This window comes from Rattus rattus, chromosome 5, assembly GCF_011064425.1.
Source record: "Rattus rattus isolate New Zealand chromosome 5, Rrattus_CSIRO_v1, whole genome shotgun sequence".
In the NCBI taxonomy this organism is placed as follows: Eukaryota; Metazoa; Chordata; class Mammalia; order Rodentia; family Muridae; genus Rattus; species Rattus rattus.
Window position 1 is genome coordinate 89567068 of NC_046158.1, and position 8730 is coordinate 89575797.

The window sequence follows — 8730 nt, forward strand, 5'->3', positions numbered from 1 at the left end:
AGAAGTAGTAAATCTTTCAAACTTTTATTCTTTCTTTCCTTAAAGATCTGGTCAGACTTGTTAGGGAACGTTCAGATGTCTAACATGAACAAAACCATTTTGAAAGCAAACATCATTTTTTTTATTAATTAGTATTTCTTATTTACATTTTGAATGTTATTCCCTTTCCCGGTTTCCGGGCCAACATCCCCCTAGCCCCTCCACCTCCCCTTCTATATGGTGTTCCCCTCCCCATCCTCTCCCCATTACCGCCCTCCCCCCAACAATCACGTTTACTGGGGGGTTCAGTCTTAGCAGGACCAAGGGCTTCCCCTTCCACTGGTGCTCTTACTAGGCTATTCATTGCTACCTATGAGGTTGGAGCCCAGGGTCAGTCCATGTATAGTCTTTGGGGAGTGGCTTAGTTCCCTGGAAGCTCTGGTTGGTTGTCATTGTTGTTCATATGGAGTCTCGAGCCCCTTCAAGCTCTTCCAGTCCTTTCTCTGATTCCTTTAAAAGGGGTCCCGTTCTCAGTTCAGTGGTTTGCTGCAGCACATATACTAAAATTGGAACGATACAGAGAAGATTAGTATGGCCCCTGTGCAAACATCATTTTTTATCGAAGAACTTCTCTATCAGAGACTACTCAAAGCCTCAGCTAATGACTATGCTTGCCCTGCTCACTTTCTTTCAGTTCATCTTTACTTTGGATTATGTATAGTATTTTATGGACTTTGAAAAGAATCCTACTTCCTGTCAGAGACACTTCCCACTTCTCCTAAATAATTTTGTGATTCTACCATAGTATACCCGTATTCTGGAAGACACCTTCTAAGGGATCCATGTAGCCCAGAGTCCCAAGGAGACTTTTCCTTAATTTCTCTTTCATCTCTCACCTCTCCAAAAGAATTATTAGTTAATTAATACACTTTCTCCTCCTCCTCTCAGCACCTTTAGATGTATTTTTTAAAAATGTAGTATCGTGGACCTTTGGGAATCTGTACCTCTTCCCAAAACCCTCATAATTCCACAATTCTCAAAGTTGTATGTCTTTTATACCAGGGAATTGCTAAAGAGCCCAAGATTCAAAAGAAATGCTTTCTCAAAATTAATAAGACCAGCCAACGTTACCTCTCTTTTGAAGAAATCAAGAACAGACTGGTGGAAAGACTTTCTGATTAACAATAACAGAAAAAGTTAGTTACAAACTACTCATTAACATACAGAGTCAACTCATATGTTTATATGTCACACAGTATAGACACCAAATCAAATTTCATTACTTGAATTCACTTCTAACACTGAAATGCTGAAATTTATAGAAGAAAACAGAGTATACATGAAGTTACATGTATAAAAATCTCTGAATAATACTTCAAAAAGAGGTGAAAATCTTCAAAAGAAATCAGCCAATGACACTACACAAAATTAATTCCTGTGTAGCTGTGAACAGTGTTCCTGTAAACAATAAACAGCCTAAGGAATGTCAGAAAACTATTTCACAGTGTAGCTTAGAGAGTGTTGGATATCTAGAATATGAAATATATGTCAAACATTATAAACACAAATTTAGGAGTCATACATTTTCTAATTAAATCAAAAGACAATTCTCAAAAGAAGAAACACTAAGGCCAATGTATATTGTTTTTAATATTTAACATTCTGACTTATCAAAGAAAACTGAATTTAAAATATTTTTTCATCCCAGAAGAAATGACTAATCAAAGAAATGAATGAGAAAATTTTGAGCGTAGGATGCTATAAAATAGGAAAATTTATGCACTTCCAATACCCTTAATAATAGGAGTTAGTATAGAATACTGTGTAGAAGTTCATAAAAATATTAAAAACAGTATCAGCAGCTTATCATTTCTGGGCACATAAACAAAATACTCAACTGTAGACATACTTGCTTAGCTGTGTACATTGTTAAAGTTTCTATTCATCAAACTAGGAATAAAAGAAAGAGCCAGTATCCAAAAATGTGAGTAGGTAACAAATCTCATATTTATATTTACACAATGAAAATTTTGTTAATATGTCAAAAATGAATTCATTGATCATATCACTAGTACTCCATATGTGAGACCAAATCTCAGGATGCATTTCTGGAAGTCATGGCAGCACCTCAGAATCCATGTAAGACACTACCTTTGAATAAATTGCTCCTCAATTCCACCAAATTGGCATAAACTGCACGTTATGACCTAGGCCCCATATTTTAGTCTACACCATTGGCAGAATTATTCACCATTCAAGGAGGCCAAAATTGATTTAAGAATTCCATTAGCAATATTGGCCCAAAAAAATCCCTGAGTTCATGACAGACTATTGGACATAAAGACTCTCTGATTACCAAAATCACAGGACATTAAAGTCAGAAGATAAGACAAGAAAAAGAAACCAAGAGAAAACCACACACACACACACACACACACACACACACAGACACACACACACACACATATGTATGTATATAAACAAATGAATGGAGAATGAACAAAAGCCCACCAATTTATCCAGATAAAATCAGAAAGCAGAACATGTTTGTCTCCAATAGCCTCAAAATGACATGGTTCCAAATGAGGTTATAAACACAATTAATATTATCCATTTGGGAATATCCTAGCTATCCTGTTACAGAAAGCTCTGGTTGTTCCATGGCCTTAAATGCAATATTATAAAGATGATAGAGGAATTATGCAGCAAGTGAACCAATCCTGGAATGAAATAATCCATAACAATATAATTAAATATATCAAAAGAATGAATGGTATTGTTAAAGACCTGATAATGAAAATAGAAGCAAAGACAATATAAAGTAAGGGAATATGGGAGATAGAAAAGAGAAACTTCAGCTGAAATATAAGCAACTTAATATCAGAAATGGCAGAGATAATCGCTGGTGTAGAGGATAAAATAAAAGAAATGAAAATTTAAGTAAAAGAAAATGAGAAATCCACAAAGTTTCTGAAACAAAAATCAAAGAATCCTAGGACACTATGAAAATGGAAAACTTTAAATAATAGGGTTAGAAGAACAGAAGATTCATAGTTCTAGGCAACAGAAAATACTTTCAAAAGGGTAGAAGAACAGAAGATTCATAGTTCTAGGCAACAGAAAATACTTTCAACAAATTCATACAAGAAAATTTCTATAATCAAAAAATAGATGACTATAAAGATAAAAGATAAAAAAATACCAAGTACATTGCACCAGAAAAAAAATTAACTGACAAAAGAACAAAACCAAAGCAAAACGAAACAAAAAATGTAAAGAACAAAGAAAGAATGTTAAAAACTGCAATGGAGAAAGGGCAGATAACATGTAAACACAGATATAATTACTCTTGAGAAGTCAGAAATGTCTGGGCAATTGTGTCTCAACCTGTAAGAAACCACACATGCCAGCTGAGACTCTAAACCCTGGAAAACTTCAAATCACATTCTTTGAGAAAATAAGCTATTCCATGAAAAACTACATTTAAGCAATATCTATCCATGATTTCATGTATACAGCAGATACTAGAAGAAAAATGCCAAACAAAAAGCCAAACTATAGCATAAAAAGAAATATAGGAAGTAAATGAATCAAAAGCAGCAAATTCAACAAGAATGGGAAAACACACACACACACACACACACACACACACACACACACACACACACACTTAACACTACCACCATCAAAGTAACTGGAATTAACAATCATGGAACCTAAATGTATTTTAATATAGATGATAAATTGAGTTAATTCCCCTAGTTAAAAAAAATCACAGGCTGAATGAATTGATTAAAAAAAAGATCCCACATTCTGCTGTATATAAGAAAAATACCTCAACAACAAAGAAAAAAAAACACCTTTGATTAAAGTGCTAAAAATGGTTTTCCCAACAAATGGATTCATGCAGCAAGCTTATCTAGATATTCTAATATCTAACAAAATAGATATTTACCTTAAAATTTATCAAAAGGAATTGAGAAAGACATATCACAATTATCAAATATATAATACATTGATAAGACTTCTGTATTCTAAAAGTCTATGCTTCAAATTCCAGGGAAACCATATTTTGAAAAGGTATGCTATTAAGGCATAAATCACACATCATATGCTACATATCAAAAATTGGAGACTTTAACACCATACACTTATCTATGGTCTGGTTATCTTGACAGAAACTAAAGTAAAAGAGAAATAACTGAACAAACAAATGTTATGATTCAAAGGGACCAATCTAATATTTACAGAACATTACACACACACACACACACACACACACATGCACACACACACACAAACACACACACACATACACACACACACACATGAATATATCACCTTTTCAGCACCTCACAGAACAATCTCCAATACTGACCATAGAGTTTGTCACAAAACAAGTTTCAAAACATGCAAAAACTTGGAATAGCTCATTGAGTCTTTCAGCCCACAATGGATTAAAGCTACATGTCAACAACAGAGAAATAGAAAGCCAAGAAACATGTGGAAACTGAGTAACTCTCTACTCATTGACCAGTGTGTCAAGGAAGAAATAAAGAAATAAAAGACTTCCTAGAATTCCAAAAAATAAATGCACAACATATCCAAATTTTTTGACACAATGAAAGCAGTGTAAAGAGAAAAGTTCATAGCACTAATTACTTTCATAAAGAAATGAGTAAGTTTTCATATTACCAACTCAAGAAGACACCTAAAAGTGGTACAGCCAAAAGAGGCAAACATACTCAAGAGTAGATGGCAAGAAATAATCAAAATAAAGCATGGAATACATAAAATGGAAAGAATGAGAACAATACAAAAATTAACCAAACAAAAGTTTGGTTCTTTGAATAAATTAACAAGATAAACAAAATCTTACACAAACTAAATAAATCTACTAGAGAAATATCACAACTAACAAAATCAGAAATGAAACTTAAAAGATAATGATGAAATCCAAATACTTTTATGTATTACTTAAAAAGCTTATTCTCTAGAAAGTTGGAAAACATCAAAGAAATGTGTCAACAGAATAACTTTTGTAGCAATGCATCACTTATCAATTAAAAAACAAAACAAAACAAAACCCTTTGGCCTTTCCAAAGGGATAGAATAGAATGTGAGCCATCTACGGGACAAAGAGAATTCTGGGAAAGAGTCAGAAAGGGGAAACTCATCTGTGAAGATGTGAGCATTTAGACACATGGTATCTGAGCACAAATAACCAGCAATGTAGCAGAAAATAGGTTAAAAATAATGGATTCTTTTATGAGCTAGTCAGAAAGTTGCCTAACTATATGGCCAAGATATTTCTTGATATATTTTGAATCTGAGACTTATTTCTTTGAGCAAAGAGCTGTGAAAAAGAATCAAGCCTAACTTCTACAAATGACAATCAAATTATGAAAATTAGAAAACAAATTTATTGACTGAAAATGCCCATGTAAGAGGTGAGGAAATATCAGGCTAACAGGGCAAGAAACCTGTTCTGGAAAGAGAGGGGAAGAGAGAAGGGGGAGGGGGAGGGAGGCAAGACAGAGAAAAGGAGGAAGGAGGGAGGAAGGGAGGGAGAGGGATGTTGCTTATAGAAATTATACAAATGACAGTGATACTTCATTGCCTGTACAGTTCCCAATATTCTCTAAAATACAAGAACATCCTCTTCAACTCTTTAGACCAGAACTTTGACAGAGATTGTATGAATCAGGGATTATAAAGGGCCTGCTAACCTTGTGACTAAGGTTAGCAGTTGACTTCTTGTGTGCATTTGCCAAGAACCATCTATGAGAGCTAAAAACTAGCAGGTGATCTTTCTGAAATGGTTCCCTCATGGACTGTAAATCTGAGCCCCTGCTCAAAGAGAATGCTCATGCTTCAACTGCAGACAAAATGCTGCCCAGATAGATCAAATGCATGCCAAGAACCCACCTGGCTTGGAATTGGTTGAAGCTGGACACAGTATAGGACTTAGCTTTAAAGTCTGATTGTCATAGATTTTTATTAGTGTGTGTGTGTGTGTGTGTGTGTGTGTGTGTGTGTGTGCTTTGTTATGTGCAAGAGAATTGTAACTCTTTATTAACTCTATTTCTTATGGTTTAATAAATGATAATATCTAATGATTGGAGCACACTGTTTATCACCATGGAATTAAGTTTTTACTTAATTGTTTTTACTTAATTGGTTTTTTACTTAATTGGTTGTTGCTAGTGCTACTTTCACTGTGAGTCAGTAAGAAGCCTCACTATTCAAGCTGTTTACCTCTTTGTGAACTAGAGAGGAAGGAATGAAAAAAATTAAGAATCTTTATAGAGGCAAATGTGCACACACATATTCATTCAAACATTCATACACTTACACTTGGGCCAGGCCCAACAATTTGCCACAATCAACTCCACAAGTATTTATGCATGCTTACATATATGCTTATGCCTCTACACATAGATAAATATATATACATTTGAATGGATGGATGGATAGATGGATGGATGGATGGATGGATGGATGGATGGATGGATAGATGGATGGATGGGAGTTAGCACACCAAGTCAAACCTTTCAACCAATAACTTTCATTCTCTGGTAGTTTTATACTATCTTAGACTAAATGTTCTTTAGAAAATTACCTCAGAGATTAAATGTTACATAGAATGGGAGTTACAGAGGATCTTGATATTAAGTTCAAAGCTGCTTCATTCTATATTCTTGCTAGAAGTTCAAAGCAACAGATTTTACATGACCTTGCTTTCTCATAATGCACACATGTGAAATTATTCTGGAAATTAAATTTTGTCCCAAGTATACACCCATTTTTAGTGTGATTATGAAAGCTTAGTGCATTTCTTATTATGTAGCCTTTGTATATTATGAGGAATGAGCACATTATATTCTTGAATATGACTTTATTATATCTTTCTATGAACTAAGATCATCTCTAACAACTTTCTTCTTAAATTACTTTAATTAAATCAGAAACTCTATACAATCATTATCTATTTGTCTATATAGCATCACTTGAAGTTAGTACATTCTGGTACGTCTGCAAAAATCTGCTCAAAAGGGTAAATCCATACCTAGTATTTGTTATATTTAATACTGACAGGAAAAACATTAATAGCAGGGATCTTTCCTCAAATATAATCTTCTTGACCTTGCCTAAATAATAAAATCCATCATAGATTTGCAGTCCATGAGGGAACCATTTCATGAAGCTCACCTGCTAGTTTTTAGCTCTCATAGATGGTCTTGGCAAATGCACACAAAAATTAACTGCTAATCTTAGCCAAAACAAGGTTAGCAAGCCCTTTATAATCCTTGATTAATAAAATCTCTATCAAAGTTCTGGTCAAAGGGTTAAAGAGCATGCTATCATATTTTAGAGAATATTGGGAACTGTGCAGGCAATGAGCTGTCACTGTCATTTGTTTAATTTGTCATTTGTTAAGTCACATCTCTGATCTTCTTGCATGCTCAGGAAATAACTATTCCTTCTCAGGTCTGGATGGGATTTAAGGACTTAAAATATTGTTATGTCTAAGAAGATGTTTTTAGGACAGTAATACAAGTTTTGTTAGAAAATGATTTATATACAAAGTCAATATATCACCAAGACAGGAGAGATATATGATGTATTTCTTTAATTACCAAATACTATGTACTGCATATTGTAAATATTTTTGATGCCTTATAGGTTTTATAATTGGATCATAACATTTATGATTTAATTCAATTTATATTTGAAGAAAATGAATCTTTTATTTGACTAAAAATGGACAAATTTAGAGAAAATTTCATATGAATAAAATGAATGAGTCATCTGTCAATTAAAAGACCTATGGCCTTTAGGAAAGGGAAGAATAGAAGGTGGGACATCTGAGAGGCAGAATGAATTCTGGGAGAGAGGCAGGCATGGAAGTTTTACCCGCGATGATGTGACAAGACAGATGATGGTACATGGGCACAGGTAATCAGATATATGGCAGATATTGGTTAAAATAAATGAGTTATTTTAAGTTATGGTTTGCTCAGAGAATAACATACCAATAGGGACAAGGTATTTTTAAGAATATTTTGAGCCTGAGTCTCATTTCTGAGAACAAGGGAATGTGAAGAAGAAAAGACCTAACTTCTACAGAAATAGACAATTTTCTTAATAGGTAACATTTATCAAAGGTAAATCACATTGCATAAACAATCTGAATAGATCTGCAAATATTAAGACAATATAAAGTCATTAAAAGTCACCCAAACCAAAAAAGACCTGTGTCATATGATTTTAACACAAAATGCTCTTAGTTTTTCATAACGTCCTAATGCCAATACTCTTCAAGTAATTCTATAAAATAGAAACATAAGGAACAGTCCCAAATTCATTTTATAATTCTATAATACCTGAACCATACAGAGACTCAAGAAAAAAATGAGAATTTCAGACTACTTACTTTCTTGAATATTACTGCAAAAATACTCCATCAAATACTAGCAAACTGAAACCAAAAACATATCAAGTAGATCATCCACCATGATCAAGTATGCTTCTTAATGCCAGAAATGCAGGAATGGTTCAACATATAAAAATAATGAAATCATTCTTGAAGATATCAGGGTTTCAATTTACATACTTAACAATAGTAAAGGCAATATATAAGAAGTCAATATATAATACGATATACAATATAGAACCTAGATCAATTAAAACAGAATGTTAAAGAAATTCTTTTAAAATTAGGGGGAATACAAGGTTTTTTGCTCTACT

The 8730-nt window shown here is 33.5% G+C and overlaps 1 pseudogene; it reads left to right on the top strand.

Annotated features, from left to right (window-relative positions):
- Positions 1-517: 517 nt before the first annotated feature.
- On the top strand, positions 518-615 carry LOC116902490 (annotated as a pseudogene).
- The last annotated feature ends 8115 nt before the right edge of the window (positions 616-8730 follow it).